The sequence below is a fragment of the Pan troglodytes genome, chromosome 7 (assembly GCF_028858775.2).
Source record: "Pan troglodytes isolate AG18354 chromosome 7, NHGRI_mPanTro3-v2.0_pri, whole genome shotgun sequence".
Taxonomy (NCBI): domain Eukaryota; kingdom Metazoa; phylum Chordata; class Mammalia; order Primates; family Hominidae; genus Pan; species Pan troglodytes.
The window spans coordinates 141,300,166-141,321,461 of record NC_072405.2 but is presented as its reverse complement, the minus strand read 5'-3'; positions in this window follow the sequence as shown (position 1 = coordinate 141,321,461).

Here is a 21,296-nt window from a genome sequence, read left to right as displayed (position 1 = left end):
GGGCAATAAGGAAGGGCATTGTCTTAAATAACTTGAAAACAATAATACACCTGGCTAAACATCAGTCTGTGTTTATTGTCACCAAGCACTGGCAATTCTAAGTGATTTCAGGGAGAAAAATACATGTTTCTCCAAATTATTTTTTGGTCAAACAATTGCTGCTATTAATGTTGATTTTTATTGATGTGTGTATAAGTTTCAAATAGGCACATGCTTATTGCCCATTAATAAAAGATAAAGTTGATTCAGATGACTCTCAATTCTAGAGTAGGCCCTAACACAGGCAGGACCAGCTGCACACATTGATTTAGAGAGTAAGTTTGTAACAATTAGGAATCATTTAGACTCCGTTCAGGCACAGGTGTAGTTTGTATCTCCAACCTCTGTGATAGTACATATTTTTATATTTAACCAACAGTTGAAAAATAAACAATGAGAGTACAGTGATGGCAAAGATAAAGAAAAAGTGTCTGAGTTGCTTCCATTCTATCCTTCTATGTGGCAATGGGGAATGTTTATTTCTGTTTAAAATGTCAAACAATCTGATTTTAGTTATTTCTTGCCTTCTGCTAGCTTTTAAATGTGTTTGCTCTTGCTTTTCTAGTTCTTTTAATTGTGATGTTAGGGTGTCAATTTTGGATCTTTCCTGCTTTCTCTTGTGGGCATTTAGTGCTATAAATTTCCCTCTACACACTGCTTTGAATGCGTCCCAGAGATTCTGGTATGTTGTGTCTTTGTTCTCATTGGTTTCAAAGAACATCTTTATTTCTGCCTTCATTTCGTTATGTACCCAGTAGTCACTCAGGAGCAGGTTGTTCAGTTTCTATGTAGTTGAGCGGTTTTGAGTGAGATTCTTAATCCTGAGTTCTAGTTTGATTGCACTGTGGTCTGAGAGATAGTTTGTTATAATTTCTGTTCTTTTACATTTGCTGAGGAGAGCTTTACTTACAAGTATGTGGTCAATTTTGGAATAGGTGTGGTGTGGTGCCGAAAAAAATGTATATTCTGTTAATCTGGGGTGCAGAGTTCTGTAGATGTCTATTAGGTCCGCTTGGTGCAGAGCTGAGTTCAATTCCTGGGTACGCTTGTTGACTTTCTGTCTCATTGATCTGTCTAATGTTGACAGTGGGGTGTTAAAGTCTCCCATTATTAATGTGTGGGAGTCTAAGTCTCTTTGTAGGTCACTCAGGACTTGCTTTATGAATCTGGGTGCTCCTGTATTGGGTGCATATATATTTAGGATAGTTAGCTCTTCTTGTTGAATTGATCCCTTTACCATTATGTAATGGCCTTCTTTGTCTCTTTTGATCTTTGTTGGTTTAAAGTCTGATTTATCAGAGACTAGGATTGCAACCCCTGCCTTTTTTTGTTTTCCATTTGCTTGGTAGATCTTCCTCCATCCTTTTATTTTGAGCCTATGTGTGTCTCTGCACGTGAGATGGGTTTCCTGAATACAGCACACTGATGGGTCTTGACCCTTTATCCAATTTGCCAGTCTGTGTTTTTTAATTGGAGCATTTAGTCCAGAGCAGAACTGAAGGAAATAGAGACATAAAAAACCCTTCAAAAAATTAATGAATCCAGGAGCTGGTTTTTTGAAAGGACCAACAAAATAGACCGCTAGCAAGACTACTAATAAAGAAAAAGAGAGAGAAGAATCAAATAGACGTAATAAAAAATGATAAAGGGGATATCACCACCAATCCCACAGAAATACAAACTACCATCAGAGAATACTATAAACACCTCTATGCAAATAAACTGGAAAATCTAGAAGAAATGGATAAATTCCTCGACACATACACTCTCCCAAGACTAAATGAGGAAGAAGTTGAATCCCTGAATAGACCAATAACAGGATCTGAAATTATGGTAATAATCAATAGCTTACCAACCAAAAAGAGTCCAGGACCAGATGGATTCACAGCCGAATTCTACTAGAGGTACAAGGAGGAATTGGTACCATTCCTTCTGAAACTATTCCATTCAATAGAAAAAGAGGGAATCCTCCCTAACTCATTTTATGAGGCCAGCATCATTCTGATACCAAAGCCGGGCAGAGACACAACCAAAAAAGAGAATTTTAGACCAATATCCTTGATGAACATTGATGCAAAAATCCTCAATAAACTACTGGCAAAACGAATCCAGCAGCACATCAAAAAGCTTATCCACCATGATCAAGTGGGCTTCATCCCTGGAATACAAGCCTGGTTCAATATATGCAAATCAATAAATGTAATCCAGCATATAAACAGAGCCAAAGACAAAAACCACATGATTATCTCAATAGATGCAGAAAAGGCCTTTGACAAAATTCAACAACCCTTCATGCTAAAAACCCTCAATAAATTAGGTATTGATGGGATGTATTTCAAAATAATAAGAGCTATCTATGACAAATCCACAGTCAATATCATACTGAATGGGCAAAAACTGGAAGTATTCCCTTTGAAAACTGGCACAAGACAGGGATGCCCTCTCTCACCACTCCTATTCAACATAGTGTTGGAAGTTCTGACCAGGGCAATTAGGCAGGAGAAGGAAATAAAGGGTATTCAATTAGGAAAAGAGGAAGTCAAATTGTCGCTGTTTGCAGACGACATGATTGTATATCTAGAAAAACCCATTGTGTCAGCCAAAAATCTCCTTAAGCTGATAAGCAACTTCAGCAAAGTCTCAGGATACAAAATCAATGTACAAAACTCACAAGCATTCTTATACACCAACAACAGACAAACAGAGAGCCAAATCATGAGTGAACTCCCATTCACAATTGCTTCAAAGAGAATAAAATACCTAGGAATCCAACTTACGAGGGATGTGAAGGACCTCTTCAAGGAGAACTATAAATCACTGCTCAATGAAATAAAAGAGGATACAAACAAATGGAAGAACATTCCATGCTCATGGGTAGGAAGAATCAATATCGTGAAAATGGCCATACTGCCCAAGGTAATTTACAGATTCAATGCCATCCCCATCAAGCTACCAATGCCTTTCTTCACAGAATTGGAAAAAACTACTTTAAACTTCATATGGAACCAAAAAAGAGCCCGCATCGCCAAGTCAATCCTAAGCCAAAAGAACAAAGCTGGAGGCATCACACTACCTGACTTCAAACTATACTACAAGGCTACAGTAACCAAAACAGCATGGTACTGGTACCAAAACAGAGATATAGATCAATGGAATAGAACAGAGCCCTCAGAAATAATGCCACATATCTACAACTCTCTGATCTTTGACAAACATGAGAAAAACAAGCAATGGGGAAAGGATTCCCTATTTAATAAATGGTGCTGGGAAAACTGGCTAGCCATATGTAGTAAGCTGAAACTGGATCCCTTCCTTACACCTTATACAAAAATTAATTCAAGATGGATTAAAGACTTAAATGTTAGACCTAAAACCATAAAAACCCTAGAAGAACACCTAGGCATTACCATTCAGGACATAGGCATGGGCAAGGACTTCATGTCTAAAACACCAAAAGCAATGGCAACAAAAGCCAAAATTGACAAATGGGATCTAATTAAACTAGAGAGCTTCTGCACAGCAAAAGAAACTACCATCAGAGTGAACAGGCAACATACAAAATGGGAGAAAATTGTCGCAACCTACTCATCTGACAAAGGGCTAATATCCAGAATCTACAACGAACTCAAAAAAATTTACAAGAAAAAAACAAACAACCCCATCAAAAAGTGGACGAAGGATATGAACAGACACTTCTCAAAAGAAGACATTTATGCAGCCAAAAACCACGTGAAAAAATGCTCATCATCACTGGCCATCAGAGAACTGCAAATCAAAACCACAATGAGATACCATCTCACACCAGTTAGAATGGCAATCATTAAAAAGTCAGGAAACAACAGGTGCTGGAGAGGATGTGGAGAAATAGGAACACTTTTACACTGTTGGTGGGACTGTAAACTAGTTCATCCATTGTGGAAGTCGGTGTGGCGATTCCTCAGGGATCTAGAACTAGAAATACCATTTGACCCAGCCATCCCATTACTGGGTATATACCCAAAGGACTATAAATCATGCTGCTATAAAGACACATGCACACGTATGTTTATTGCGGCATTATTCACAATAGCAAAGACTTGGAACCAACCCAAATGTCCAACAATGATAGACTGGATTAAGAAAATGTGGCACACATACACCATGGAATACTATGCAGCCATAAAAAATGATGAGTTCATGTCCTTTGTAGGGACATGGATGAAATTGGAAATCATCATTCTCAGTAAACTATCGCAAGAACAAAAAACCAAACACCGCATATTCTCACTCATAGGTGGGAACTGAACAATGAGATCACATGGACACAGGAAGGGGAACATCACACTCTGGGGACTGCTGTGGGGTGGGGAGAGGGGGGAGGGATAGCATTGGGAGATATACCTAATGCTAGATGACGAGTTAGTGGGTGCAGCGCACCAGCATGGCACATGTATACATATGTAACTAACCTGCACAATGTGCACATGTACCCTAAAACTTAAAGTATAATAATAATAAAATAAAATAAAATAATTTTAAAAATAAATAAATAAATAAATAAATAAAATAAAATGTCAAACAATCACACAGTGTGAAATCCAAAATGAAATATTTTCATTTGTGAAGTAAGAATTTTAGTTTATTCATAAAATGTATTCATTCCATTACACAATTATTGAAAATGCTTGTGCCCTGCAGAAGAAGGAGGTATCAAAAACAGACCTAATTTGGGTATCAACTATGCTGTATCTACCACTTAACTCTCAGAGTTTCTGGAAACAGCAGCCTCTCTGCATGTCCTGCCTGATCTAAAATGCCATGTTTTATGATTATATCAACTCTCAGTCTTCCTGTTTCAGAATGCACGCGGTTCAGAGTGCCTGAAATCCTTCTAAAAAATTGAAGCAGGGAATAAATAAACAAAGCTTATTTACACCGGGCCCCCTCAGTCATTTTCTTCATTTTATTCTGGACCTTCTTGACAGTGTTTCTCAGAAATGTAATTCCCAGACCACAATATAAAGATGATGTTTCTTTGTGGCTTTGAGCCCAAAGTCCTCCCCAACTTCATTTCCAAGGAAACTCTTGCAGTTACCCTGGATGTGCCATGATGTTCCTCTCTTTCATACATACATGTCTGTTCCTCCCTCTACCTGGAGAGTCTCCCTACGCTCCTTCTCTCTGACCCACCTTAGGCTTTGGAAAAAGCCCACCTCCTCCTTTAGGATTCATCTTACATGTGAACATCCCATGGGAAAACCCTCCTGAAAAAGTTACTGGTTACTTATTTATTGAACACATACAATAATCCTCACATTGCTGGTTTACATGTCCGCTTCCTCTTACCTCACCTTAAAAGTGACCTGCTGAAGTTTAGGAATAACTTTCTCTGTATTTCGCTAACTAAGAGGCCTGGAACAAAATCTGTCTCCTAGTATTGCTTCAATAAATCTTTAGCTAATAAATCCATGAATGAGGTCCAATGTTTTCTGAATGCTTAGGTTGATGTCCCTAGGGAAGAATATGATAATATTTAAAACAATAAGGAAAATTGTCTAAGCCTGAGTTTCCTGGAAAATAGACTGAGGCAAATCTTAATGTCTGAGTACAATGCCTGGCCACAAGAGAAAGGAGCCAAAGGGAAGACAGAGAAGGAAGAAGGAAAAACACAAGCTTGGCAAGACTAAAGTGTTCCAAGTTTCAGACAAAAATATATTGGTCATGGGACATGTCCCTGGAAAACTGGAATGGAGCTAGTGTGTTTCACTGCCTCAGAGGGAAGAATGAGCAATTTCTCCGCCAGCTCTTTTGCGTCTCTGTGTCTCACTGGTCCAAGTTCACCCCATAGGTTGTGAACTCCTCCATAGTCCTTGGCTATGTTGCCTGAACCCTCCAGACAGCCTCTTGGGAAGCTGGAGCCTCGTGGGTCTGCTGGGGTCAGACAAGGTCTGCTGCTGCCACAGTTCTCAGCACTGGGGGCTCCATGGAAGCCACTGCTGAAGCCTGACTCTTGTCCCCAGAAGAGGCAGTGGCAGGACACAGATGATGGGGGCCTTAGCCAGGTTTGCTGCTGCAGAAATGGCAGGAACCAAATTTGGGAAAAGAGCAAGTGACCAATGCTAAGCAGCTCATCAGAAGTGCATCAGCTGGGTTCACTACGTAATGATTAATAACAAATAGCAGCTGATGTGTACTAAGCACTTACACTGGATCAGACCCCATATTGGGTCCTGGGATCACAGTGGTGAGAAAAAAAATGACACAGTCCTTTTTCATAGAGTGTAAATGGTTTGATGAAGAAAGCAGACATTAATCAAACAATCACCAAGTAAATGAAAAATCATAAATTTGAAAAGCACAACCAAGAAAAAAGTTCTTCATAAGTTTATGTCAAAGTTTATGTCGTCTTTTCAAATCCTGTGACAGGAGCCATTCACCAAATAAGGGTGTCAGGGAAAGATTCACTAAGTGTATAAGAATGAAGTAGAAATATTAAGGATAAAAAGGGGTTATGGAGGTCAAGAGAATGGAGGAGGAAAATACAGACGTACGAGCAGCAGTGGGCAGAGGCCCATTGGTGATGTGGAGAACGTGCTTAGAAGATGTGATGAAAGAAGTTGCTGGCTGGGTGTGGTGGCTCACGCTTGTAATCCCAGCACTTTGGGAGGCCGAGATGGGCAGATCACCTGAGTTCAGGAGTTCGAGACCAGCCTGGCCAACATGGCAAAACCCTGTGTCTACTAAAAATACAAAAATTAGCCAGACGTGGTGGTGCATGCCTGTAGTCCCAGCTACTTGAGAGGCTGAGGCTGCAGAATTGCTTGAACCCATGAAACAGAGCTTGCAGTGAGCCAAGATCACAGCACTCTAGCCTGGGTGACAGAGCAAGACTCCATCAAAAAAAAAAAAAAAAAAGAAAAGAAAGAAAGATGTTGAAGATGTTGCTCAGGGCCAGGTGAAGATGGAGAGTTAGACAGAGGATGGCTCAAAGGAGGCCATGGAGTCCATACAGGCAAATTTATGGAATTGCTTCCATAAAAGCAACAGGAAGCTACCAGAAGAATGCAAGGAGACCAATGAAGAAGCTAGCTTAGCTTGTACTGAAGAAGAGATGATGGAGTTGAAAATAAATGCAGACAGATTTGAGGCTGACTATGGCAAAATGTCTCACAATAGTAATGGGACAAAACTGGAGAATGGTTATAGCAGGCTATTATAATAACCTTAATTTTACTCCAGCCTTATATGGCTTAAAAACTGTGAGTTATGCGTACGCTTGTATTATTTTTCTCCTGAGTGCATTACTTTATAGTTTCCTGGATCATGTACCTTTTTCTACTCTCTCCCGAGACAATGAAGCACTTTTTCCTATCAGCCAGGTATTCCACAAAGGAAAACATCCTCTACCCATAGAAGGATTATTTTCTCATTCCCTCTGCTGTAATGTTTAATAACATTTTACAATGAGTACTTGTATGGATTTCTGAGATTATTCATTTTCTTAAAATAATTATGATAACAATGGAAATCATATTTATTATAACCAACATCTTAATTTTCTGGTTTGGATGGAGTGTCCTCTATTCTTGAGAAGCTTTGCACAGATCTGCAAAGCACAAGAGCAGAAAACAAAAGAGAGTGACCAGTTACATTTTGCATGAATGCAGGCAAGACTCAACCTCACTGCTTCCTCATCCTCATCTTCACAAAGACAGAAAACAATCACCAGATTGTTGTATAAGTGAGAGTTTTCAGTTAAAACAAACTATAAATCACTTATAACAAGAATTATTAAAATTACAATAGGCAATTGTAAAAGTATTATTTAGTATAGTGCAAAACAGTATACTAAAAGATTTTTATGGCAATATAAAATATCATACTATTATTCCATATTATACCAGTAATTCAAGAAATCTTTATAAAACATAATGATGATAAGAACAGACAAAATACAAAGTAATGCAGAGGATATTAAATATTAAACTTCTATAAAACATCCAAATAAAATGCCATCAAAATTGTAATAGGTAACTTGAACTTACTTCTATGATAACTGCTATTTTATACTGGATTTTATGCTTGAATTGGCCGCACACAATTTCTAATTGATATTTTTAGATGAAGCTCTTTTCAAAGTTTTTAATGGTTACCACAACTGAAAACTGCCTTTGTTCAAGTAGGTGATAATAAAATGTAAAACTATTTTTAAAACCCTTCAATATTTGCAATAGCTGAAATTAAATTTACAGAATCCAGAAGATCTTTTTCTCCTTTAGTTGGTGAAAGTAATAAGTACATTTCTTGCCATAATGTAAATAGATTTCAAATGCAATCAACCATTTTTATAAAAAATATTTCAAAACAATGAAGAAATTCTCATCTGAAAACATGCGAGTTGCTAAAGTGATTATCCTCTACAGCTAGTTTGGACAGAAAGAAGATAAAAGAACTATCACTAGAAGAGCATACCAACCACAGATAGAACAGAGGGATCCAGTATTGTGAAGACTGAGCCTCTGGGCTGGCCCCTGAAGTTGTGGCTTCTAGTCCTTGAAGAAGCTGCCTTCCAGCTTTTCCACCACTCCCACAACCTAGGCTACAGGCCATGCTCCCAGGGCATCTGGAACATAAACTTCCTACACTCTGCAGGCATGTGGTCCACAAAGGGCAGAATAGTGCTTCATGACTGAGGCTCCCCTAGCTATGTTTCACAATTCACAGTCTAATAAGAATAGCCAGATATTGCTTATTCTGGTTGTTGCGTGCAGTGGCCTCACTTGACCTCAGCCATCAGTCCCCACTCTTCACCTAAAAACTCCTATGAGTCAGTGAAGTCAACAGCCAATGGGATTCATCAATATCATCTACTCAGGATAAAAACACAAAGGCATCCTTGCCACCCACTTCCAACCACTGTCTGGAAAATGCTGGCTTAGAGGAACATTCTTCAGCCTCAGAGAAGAGAAAGGCAAGAGTCTATGTGCATAAGATACTTCCAAATTTAGTATTAGCACAGCAGGTATGCTGGCATTCTGAAGGGATTGTAATCAGATTCAAATCAATATGCCCTGGTGTTTCAAGTGGTCTTGTCTGTGATGCAGTGGAATACAGCTCTGTCTCCTGAACCCTTGTCCAAGTAGTGTGGAAATTTTACTTATCAAGGACAAATCTGAGCTTTTAAATTTAAAGGTGAACATGAGTCAACAGAACATTAGATATGTAGGTTGAAATAATTAAGGTACAACTGCATCCAAGTGACACCTCAGAAGCAGATTAGTAGACATAAAGCTCATTCATATTCCACAGCTCTTGTCAGATGATAAAGAGTTCAACATAATTCAACTGGTGGCTTTTGTTTGGTAGAGCAATTATCAAGTGGAAATCATGATTCATTACAAATGTCATCAGTCTCTTAAAAACGATTATATATTTCTTTGCCTGGAAGACATCTCCTACAATTTCTTTCTTGTTTAAATTCTTAATTTTCTGCCTAGGTAAACCTCTAAAACAGAAAAAACTAAATTTCTCAATCTTACACATGGCCTTAGGCATGTCACTTAAGATCTGTGATCCAGTTTTTCATTTATAAACCAAACAAATGAGCTGAAATTATATATGAGGCTGCATAACTTTAAAATTCTAGAATGTTATCTTTGATTTATTTCCACAAGTCACTCAATTGATTTGGAATATTTTTCTCAGAAACTGTACATTTTCCCCAATATAAAATGTTATTTGGATTATCATTGAAACTCAAGAAAATTAAACAATGGCATAAAATGGTACAAGCTTTAGGTAACATGAGCAGAGAGAGAGATGGCATTATTTATCTTTGCATCCTCAGGGTTGTTTGGTGTGTATTCAGTGCTCAGTAGATATCTGACAGATTCAAAGAAGGATCTTTGCTGAACACATAACCTTCCATGATTGTTTTGGTGGATTTATTTTCCTTGCTTGTTTTGCTTTTGTTTTTGAAAGGGAACTTCTTAGCTTGAACTTTTCAATACTAAAGCTGTGTGACATATAGGAATTGAAAAGGCCCCAATACAGATAAAATCATCCGCAGATATCTTTCTTGGTTCATACCAGCTTCACCATAACCTTTGGCATCATGTATAAGGCTGTTTTCTTAGGCTATGCCCTTGGCCCACTTATCAGACCATTCATTCCTTTCAAGTACCTACTCTGGGTGCAAAGTCTATGGAGGTCAATAAAAACAAACAACCGTCTAGCTTTCATGGAGCTTATATTCTAAAGGAGAACGACAGGGGGAAAACATCTAAATATGTGACAAAGAAAACTTTCAGAAGGCAATAAGCTTTATGAAGAAAAATATATAACTGGAAACAAGGATAACGGGGAGAATTGGGGTGAGGAGGCACTTCAGCTAGGGTGCTTCCAGAGAGGTCATTTTAGGGAGATCACATGACAAAATAAAGGCAGTCTGTGGAAGATCTTGGAACCCCGTGAAAAGTCACAGGCAAGGGCAAGCACTAAAGTCCTAATAAGAGACCTTGAAGAGTGGCAGGAGGAATATAGGTCATCATGGCCATAGTGTCCCAAGAAAGAGAAAAAAAGAGATGAGAAATTGAAAAGTTAGAGGACGATATTCCAGTCTCCACTGACTGCTTAGTACTTGCATGGAGTCAACACATTTCATTTGCCCTCTTTGAACCTCCGTGTATTCCTGTATATTAGGGAATAATACTTGCTTCACAGGATGGCTGTGAGGATTCCACACAACAAAAGTCTTTCAGTGCCATCCCATGATATGCCAAATGAAATTCAAAGTCCCTAACACAGCCACCCAGGAGGCATGGCTACCTCTCTAACGTCACTTCAGCTGCTTGACACAAATACAACACATCTTTGCAGTCCCTCAAATGAGTCAAGATTTTCCTCTTTACTTTATATGTTTCCCCCCATCTTTCTCCTTTAGAATATAAGCTCCATGAAAGTGAGACTATTGTTTGTTTTATTTACCGCCATAGGCTTTACATACAGCATGGGTACTTGAAAGGCATGTATGGTTCAGTAAATGCATCAAGGGCATAGCCTAAGAAATGAGAGGAAAATCTCGACTCGCTCGAGGGAGTGCAAAGACATGTTGTATCCTTGTTGAGCAGCTGTAGTGAAGTGCAGTGAGTCTGTGCCTCTCACTGGTGTTCCCTTTAATTGAAATACCCTCTACCTTCTTCTTGCCTTATCTCACTTTCACTTGAGTATCAACTAGCTCAAGCAATACTTCTCGATGGGAACTTCCCTGATATTTCCAGTGTGGTGACTATGCCCTTTGCCTGTAGTCCAATGACACACTGAGCACCACGGACAGCATGCTCAGTGTATAGCCACTATGGTTTGTCTCACCCTGTCTATTATACACCCCTTGAGAACAGACACAATGCCATATTTTCACGCCAGACTCCAACATAACCTGGAACAAGTAGGGGTCCAAGAATGTTTATTGAGCAACCCTCATGTCAACTGGAGTCCCTCGATGCTGAAGATGTGGACATAACTGACACCCACTGTGAGGTTCAAATTTCCAGAGTTAGTCAAGGTAAGATGGGCCATTTCATAATAATAAATCTCAATGGCTTGATATAAATAAGAATTATTTCTTACTCATGTAACCTGTTTAACCAAGGTTTGAGGGGGAATCTGCTCTTTGTCGTTCTCAGGGACTGAAGAAGACAGAGGCTCCTTTTTGATGCCTGATTCCTCAGACAGTGCCACAGTGGCAAGGGAAGATGGACCGCTGCACACAGGCTCACACAGCTTCTCCAGGAGGTGACACATGATGCTTCTGTTCATATTTCATAGCCCTTCAAAGAAACAGGGCCATGCCAAATTTCAGAGAAGGGAGAAGCTAAATCTTACCGTGTTTCCAGAACAAAATAATGTTTGTGAACAGATATAATAAATAGCACATCTCCCTCACTCTCAATTAATTCCCAGAGGCTTATACACCTGTAGTCCCTCTAACCCTCAGCCATAGGATCCACATGTATCATCTCTATTATATGTAACAGATTTAGATGCAAAAATTAAACTCCAACTTTAACAAATTTCTTCAAGTTTACCCATATTGAATATTTTGTGTGTTTGGGGAAATCTAATGAAGACCAAGGACCAAGGGCTCACTTGCCTAGAAACAATTTTAGTCCCCAATTATTTTAGTCTTTACTCTGACCTCCAAAATTCCTTGAGCCACAAATTTATACAGAACTCCTTCAATTCTCTAACCCTTAAACTTAAACATTCAAATGGGCAAAGTACCCAGTAGAACAAGAGCCCCCCAATGTTCAGGAGTCTCCTTCTTCAGAAAGTACTTTAGTGGTAGTCATAGTTCTAATTGGTTTCTTTGTTATGTTTGAATAGTGAAATGAATGGTGAATAAATGAATGAATAAAGAACAAAAAGAATACTGAAGAACTCTGTGCACTTTAAAACACTTAACCAACCGCAGTTTTTATCTGGATATTTGGCTTAAATGCTTTCTAAGGTGATAGTAAGCTGTGGTGCATACAGGACTCATTCAGTCTTTTAGTGACTAATTGGTGACAGTGAACAAACGCTTTGGACGCTAATGAATGAAGTGCCAGAGCTTGTGTGGTGTTCTAGTTTTAATTTGCAGCTTGCCCCAACTTTGTCAGTCTTTTTCTCTTGTTTAAAGATCTGACTAAACAATTCTCGAAGGCTCATTTTCTGATTTCCCATAAAGTGCTCAGTTGCCCAGTTAGCTAGAATTTTCATGAGAACAAATACATTCCAAGAGCTAACTGTGATGGAGAAGAAAAGTCTGCACATGTGTGCATACGTACACACACACAAACAAGTGAGCAGGAATACACACAATTGCAACAATTCATTCCAAAATGTCACCTGAGCTTAAAGTCCTATAGTCATCAGTGCCATCTACCAGGTGTTCAGGATAGAGATGATTTGGCTGATGCTCTGCTCTCTTGGCAGTTATATTATATTAGAGTTAGGATTAAGGGCCATTTCTGTGTAGCAGCTTCTTCACCTTTATCTAAAGTAAAATCTAGGATCCACCAGTAGGTAGTTAGTGATATTGGACAAGTCACTTAATATTTCTGAATTTCATTTTCTGTACCTCTGATAATTAATAGCAACAGGGCCATAATAATAATAGTAGCAACACCTTATACACATTAGACATCTAGATGCATGCATAATTCTACTTAATTCTCTGTCCCTCTCTCTCTCTCTTTCTCTTCTCTTCTCTTCTCTCTTATACACACATGCACACACAGACACCCTATTTACTAGTACTAGTATCCTTCTCCAGCCAGACCGGAATATTCTTGCAAAGATTCAGCTTGACATTGTTACACAAATCCATCTTGCCCCCCTAAACTCCCCCATTCTAGTATAGGTAGGAGTTTGCTTTACCTTTGAAGAAACAAGTCTGTATAAAGTATTTTTTCTGAATAACATACAGAGAAAGGAACAGATGGAGGGATAGAATGGGGAGAAGAAAGAAAAAAGGGAGAGAGGGAGGGAAGGAAGGAAGGAGGGAAAGAGGAAAGAAGGAAGGAAGGAAAAAGTTAGTCTTTCCCTCAAAAAAAAAAGCCTAAAAAGAAACTGTTAGCAGCTTCATAGTAGCACTCTGATCCACTAGAGAATGAATGCTTACCTGTGCCAAGGACTTCACAGTGTCTCATTTGTATCTTAGATACATTTTGTGATATATACTATTATTCCCAGTTTGTAGACGAAGACATTGAAGTGGAGGGAAGTTAAGTGACATGGCCAAGGTCACAGAGCTATCAAGGGGAAAAGTCAGGATTCAAAGCCAGATCTCAGTCGATTGTGGTCACCCCACTCACATCAATTTACCCGTCCTGCAATGAGTAGACCTGGGTTCCAGTGTTAACTTTGCCTCTAGCTGGTGTCATGATTGTGGGAAACTCTTTTACCTTCTCCGTTACCTCACCTATCAAATTAAAGGGTATGAGTCTCCACATTTCTTCCTTCCATAAATTAGGGCTTAGTTATAACCACAACATACTGTATTTCTTAGAATACGAACACCACTATTTTATACATTACTAAAAAATTGAAAATTCTACTAAACTATGAAGCAATGTTTTATCACTTTGAATTTTAACTTTCTACATATTTTAAAAGCTTTTTAAGTATAACCAAATAAAGATTTTATCATATGTTACACTTGGATACATGTAAAAAGGAAAATATAAGAGAAATTGGGAGATACAGTCCTGAAACTTTTGAAGTGATCCTCTTTAGAATAACTTCTCAACATCGGTATCCATATTTTCCAGAAAATATCATCTTCTATCTGTACCATCAAGGGTGCAGCATCCTTTCATTTCTTAAATGGCATTTGCAGTTCTCTCCTGGAATCTCTCCCAAGCAGTTCACCACCATTCTTCAAGTTTTCATTTAGGCACTTCCTGTATTTTACCAGATCACATCAACAGAATATTTTTTTAGACAACCTCATGGAGATATAATGTCAAATGGTAAATTTGTGGTCCTTTGTCAATTTGAGGGCCTGGAGAAAAGGGGCTTCCTATGTTGGAACCCCCACTCAGGGCCATCACTTCACTCCAAGTCATCTTACCATGGAAACTCTTAGATAAGTTTAGTTGGGAACTTAGGCTCTGGGCACATGGAGAACTCCTGACCAAATCCTGCCTTGGATCCATCAGCCTCACCAAGCCAAAGAACTCTTCTCTGTTTTAGATGACCTCCTTCTGGATTCTATGCCATGAACTCTATTTATTGGCAACCTTCCTGGGATTTGTAAGGAGTACACTCAAACCTAATTAATCAATCTGATGAATAGTATGCACAGTCATTAAAGAATCACCACAGCTTTAATGAAGACAAAAGAGCACCAGATGTCCCTTGGATCAGACCTTGGGCTATTCTGTCTCATCCCTCCCTATTCTTTCTTTCCTGGCCTGACTCCTCCCAGCCTTCATTCGTTTTCATCAGACCTTCTGGTGTCTCTTGTGTCCTTTCTCCTGGGATTTGGAGGCAGGCACACCAACTTTAAAGCTTCTGCTGTTACTGGGTCCCATTCTTGAATCATCCAAATAAGTCACTGTGTGAGCTTCACGAGGCTTGCTTTCCTCAACTGTATTGTGGGAAGAATGATATCTACCCTGCAGGATTGCTGTGCAGATTAAATACAATAAAGAATTTGAAAGCACAGTGTTCACACTGAGTAACTGCAGGGTACCATCCTTCCTTCTCACTCTTTTGCCTTTCTCAGTTGTTTCTTCCATTCTTCCTTCCTCTTCCCCTTTTATATCTTGGTCTTTTCAAAACCTGCTCCAACTTTTATCCCCCCATCCCCTTCCTCTCTCCTTCTCTTTCCCTCTTCCTTTCTTTATTTCTTTCCTCTCTCCTTTTCTCTCCTCTTCCCGGCTACCTCTTTTCCTCCACCTCTTCTTTTACCAACTAAAGTTAACACAAACACAGTAGATCTGAGAGTTCTCTGGATGTCTAGCAAGACTGGCAAGTTTTTAAAAGACTAAAGCACAAGAATAGTAATTGAAGGGGCAAAGAGATAATGGTGTTTGTGTTTGTTGCTATCTTTCTTTTAATATATTTGCTAGTGAGGAATATACAATAAAATGGGAGACTGAGCAGGCCAGGAGAAAAGAAAGGGACCAGCCTCTCCTATTTGATATCTCCTATTTCATATGTTGTATTAATTGTCAACACAGGAAAATAGATATGGCTCACTTTGAAAAGTTTCAAATATTTGAGCACTTTAAATCAGTTTGCAGTCACATACATAATTTGACTGAGCTATAAGGAAAGTTAAAGGGTGTTTTTGGTTTTTATGTTTCTGGATTTTTTGCAACACAGTTTAACTGTTACCTGAACATCGGTTCTTCTCTTCGCCTGAACTATAGTCCCAAATAGATTTCTCTTATCACCATTGTCAACCTGGAAGGGTAAAACAGTCACATCAATCCTGTTTCTCATTTCTGCAGCTTCCCTTGCAGTTTTACGTGGTCATGTGTTCCAGTTCCAATGACATCTAAGTAGAGTCTGCCAAGGAGGTGGCTTGGGGAAAAGCTTTTACTTCCTAATGAAAACAGGATAGATGTTCAAGGCTGGAAGGCAGAGTGCTGCCCTCATCCCTTCCTTCCTGACTTGAATGCAGATGTGATGACTGGTCCTACAGTAGCCATCTTAAGACCACGAGACCCATAAAAATTACCACCCAAGTACCTTCGAGACTCTGACTCTGCTTGCAACTACCTACCTAGAGAAAACTAAACAACCATCTAGTTAAGCTAGTTATTCAGATATACTGCAACTTGTAGCCAAAATTGTTACTAGTCAATAGTCTCCTGGTCTTTGGAGAAAAGTTAGAGTCCAACCGTCTCAGATCTAAGTGGGGAAGTTACACCAGATACATCCAAATGCATTCAAAGTATCTTCCTACGGTTCTTATAAGGATAAAATCAGATAATGCAGGTGAAGTACTAGCACTACACCTGATAAATAGTAGGTGCCTAAATTCCTGGTCTCATTTTCCTTAGGAGGGATCACTCAATGAAGAAGCATCTCAATTAGAGCCCAGTGAAATATTCCCAGTGATGTAGGTTCTCATTTCCTTATTTTGTTTGCTCTGGTCTAGCTCATAAGTATAAATTTTCTCCTAATCTGGCTAACTCTGCTTCTATGGTTAGCCAACATCAGAGTCATTATTCAGTTAGTTATCAAGACTGGGTAATTTTTTACTCATTCATTAAAAGCTGTTTACTGAGCTTCTGCTGTTACCAAGCACTGGGGAAAGAATGACAAATAAGAGAGAATGGTGCTTGTCTTGGAAGAGCTTACACTCTAATCAGAGAAGGCAAAAAAAAAAAAAAAAAAAAGCTAACAACTAAGTAAGATAATTGCAGATTGTAAGATGTGCTATATAGGAAATAAACAAGTTTGTTTGGAAAATTCTGGGAGCAAGGAACTTAAATGCAATGGTCAAGGATCACTTCTCTGAGGTGACTTCTGAGTGACACCACAAAATGGCAGCTAAGCAATGATCCAGAAAAGCACTCTAGACAGAGAGAACACCAAGCAACAGTGAAGGGCAGCTTGTCCTTTCCACCTTTGCTTCTTAGCTAATAATTGCACTTTAGTGCCTATTTATCATTCAAAGTCTGGTGAAAATCTCTTCTCCTGCTATATCCACAGCATGCATCCATGTGCACATAAACTAATTAATGAACATTCATTTGCCCATTAAGTAATTAATTAATTGTAAGTGTAAAATATTACTAACTCCAACAGGAAGCAAGCTAATAATTTTAAACAAAGAAGTGATATTATCACTTTTACATGCTGGCTCCTGCCCCAAGTCACTCATTACTCTATTAAAATAAAAATGATCATTGAAACCACACAACACTTCTTCTTTATAATGAATTATATAATTATCTCTATGTATAATGAATTAAAAACAAAGAAATGCTTTTCTGTCATTCTTACTAGTGTGTAACTGCAGCTCATTACTTTGGTCTTGTTTTGCTGTTTTGTTTGTTTGTTTGAGACAGATTCTTACCCTGTCACCTAGGCTGGAGTACAATGGCGTGATTATGGCTCACTGCAGCCTTCTCAACCTCCTTGGGTCAAGCAATCCTTCTACCTCAGCCTCCTGAGTAACTGGTATTACAGATGCATGCCACTACACCTGGCTAATTTTTTTATTTTTGGTAGCAATGGGATTTTGTCATGTTGCTCAGACTCCTGAGTTCAAGCAATCCTCCTGCCTTGGCCTCCCAAAATGCTGGGATTACAGGCATGAGCCACCATTACAAGCCTTTTTTTGCTTTTTCTTTCAAAAAAACTTAAAGCCTACTGGACAGTCAGATAGTATATTAGCTACCCATTGCTGCATAACAAATAGCCCCAAAACTTAGGGGCTTAAAACAATAAACATTAATTATCTCACCATGTATATGGGTCAGAAATTTAAGAGTAGGTTAATTGGGTGATTTTGGCTCAGCATGTCTCATGATGTTTCAGTCAAGCTCTTAACTAGAACTGCAGTCAACTGAAGGCTTGACTGTGACTGGAAAATTTACTTTCAAGATAATTGACCAATGGCTGCTGGAAGGAAGTATCAGTTATTTGCTGGCTATCGGTATGGGGCCTCAGCTTCTTGCTACATGTGGCAACCTAAATATCCAGCATGGTGTCTGGCTTCCCCAAAAGTGGGCACTCCACGAAGAGTAAATCATATGCCACAATGTCCTTATGACTTAGCACTGGGAGTAATGTGCCACCATTTATGGTGCACTATGTCAGCAACACAGACTAATTTGAACACAACATTGAAGGCAAATATATATGGGTATGAATACCAAGAGGTATGGGATCATTGGGAATTACTTTGCAGTTTGGCTACTAAGACAAACAAAGGGGAGGTGACTTGTTAGGGCTGAGATAGAGATGTAGAGTTTGCTAACAAAAGAGCTAGTAGGTAATATAAAAATAAACCTGTTGCCTGTCCAAGAATCAGCCCTGACATGCTTCTTTGTATCAGATCTCTTGATCCCTAGGAAGGTTGCCTCAGGACCTGGCTTAAGGGTAAGCATAGGTCACAGTTCTGGCCAATGAGATATATGTGGAAGTCTTCTACGAGTTTCTGGAAAGACATTTTTCACCTCTGATAAGAAGGAGGTATTCAGGGGGAACTCCTGGCTGTATTACTACCCTTGTGAGAGTGAATGAATGTTTAGAGAAGCTGCAACCATCTTGTGACCATGAGGGAAGGTCAAAGATACTCTTGAGTTGCCAGCACAAAGCCCCCGATATAACTGGAATCCTGATCCACCAGCAAATCCCTACATCCATGCTTCTTGCTGTGTAACAAAAACAAACTCCTATTTGTTTAAGCCAATCTTATAGTTTTCTCATTAATGGTAGCCAAAAGCATTTCTAACTCATACAGACATCTAACAGACATAGGAGGCTAAGGGAAGTTTCTTAGAGAAGGTGACATCCATGCTAAGAGCAAAAAGATGCATACAAAGACTCCAGGCAAAGGAAACAGTAAGAGAACAGGACACCTTTGGGGAACTAAATGAAGTTAAGTGTGGTTGAAGCACTAAGAGCAAGAGGGGTAGAAGTGAAAGATGGGGCTGGAGAGAGAAAAAATAGCCAGTCCTGGAGATGTTTGCCTTCTATTTTGAGGCATTTGAGGGTAAAGCAGAGTTATCACAAAATTCAAAGCAAGAGAGTGACATGATCAGCTAGGCGGAGGGAGAGGGGAGGGTTGTTCTTTGATAGGTATAAAATTTCAATCATGCAGGGCTGAGAGGGGATTCTGGGGACCTGTTGTACAACAATGTGGATGTTGTGGACAATATTGAACTGCACGCTTGGAAATTGGTGGGAGGGTCAGTCTTACGTCTTATGTGTACTTTTTCCACTATTAAAAAAAAGAGTAGCATGATAATATTTTTAATTTAGACTGATCACAGCAGCTGAAGAAAGGAGGCAAACTACAGCTAAAGAGATTCAGTGTCTACTGAAATCATCTAGGTGAGGGAGGATGGTGGTCAAAATACAAAAACAGGAGTGCAGCAGTGGAGTGAAACAGAAGAAAGTTGAGAACTATTTTGTTGGTATTCAGTAAGTCTTGTTTATTGAGAATGTGGAATGAGGTGAGTGCATACATACTGAATGTTTGCCACGTGTGATGCATTGTACCAAGTGCTTTGTATGAATTACCTTTGATCTACATAAAATTTGGCAAAATTTTACTTTTCCACCATATTGTGAAAGTTCAAAACGGTTACAAAACTTGTTCAAGGTCACAGAGATAAAACATCGTAAGTCCAAAGATTTTGATAAAGTATTTTTCTGAAATTTTGTCTAATTTTCTTCAGTTCTTCACTTCAGGGGGAAAGGATTTGTTTTATATCAAAAAATGCCTTTGTATACCATAACAAAACAATATTTATCACTATGGTTGTGTTTTACTGTTTTACTTATTTATTTTTTAAATACCAATTTGACCAACTACATTGATTTCACAACCCCACAAGTCAGTTGGAACCCACAGTGTGGAAAAAAACTGATCTAGGAGGATTTCATACATTTCATACATTTAGTATATGTGGATGCCACTTTCAAGTATTAATTCATGAGATTTACTGCTGTATGCCCCTTTTTCCATTCCCTCATTCAATTTTTCTGTCAATCGCTTCAAGAAAGGAGTAGCAGAGACAAACTATTCTTTCCATCTTTCCAGTTTTTATTTTTCCAAAAATGTATCCCAAAAGAAAACTTAAAGGTTTTAGAGGTACAAGAAGTTACAAGGAACAAGGAAAAACAGAAGAAGGCAGGAAAAGTCAGATATGCTCAAAAAACAAGGATTCTCACTAGACTAGAAAGCAGTTCTCTGCAACTGGTGGGGTTGGGGGAAGAGTCTGTGCATCCTAAATAATGGCTTTTTGGTATATCCTGGAGAAGGCACAGCATCCTAAAGTAGAAGGACAATGTGCTATGTCAAGTAAATGGGATCATGGGCAGACCTGCACAAAGGTTCACCTGTCTATTTGTTGAACAAAAGCAATGCAGAATGCTGCTGGACCCACAGGATAGGACCACATGGGTAGAACCAACAAAAGCCTAAGTGGTGACCTTTGTGAATGAACAGTCAAAGACCAGAAGACAAGCACGTGCATGAGGGCATCCCCCACACACATCTGGCACTGCGTTAGCACCTAGAACTATAGCATCTTCCTGGGATTAGGAGGGTACAGATGAAAGTCCCAAGAAGGATGTGGGTTAAATGTCTCACCAACTGTGCAGAAACAGAAATACATTGATTCTGAAAGGGAAAGAGATATTTTTTATGCTAAATTAATGAATTAAGATTAATATATGCAATGATATCAATGCGACTATATAAATGTATTTGCATTATAATATCTAAAAAGTGCTAGCTTAGTCAACATAAACATCAATAGCCCATATGGAGAAGACAGTAATAGAGTGAAATATTTTTAAAAATAAGTCTGTGATATTAAAATAGCCATCAGATAGATTTTTTAAGAGGATAAGGGAAAATTATCTGCTTTATTTCCCAATGGGTCTGCTCATTTTTTGCCCCAAGACTTCATATAGGTACCAAATTAAAATGCATAGCCAAAAGAAGATTTAGTGACATGACTGCACTAGCTGGAAACCCACTTTTTCTTTGCTTTCATTACTGCTTTTCATTACCTTATGTTACTAGTCATTTCTCTCAT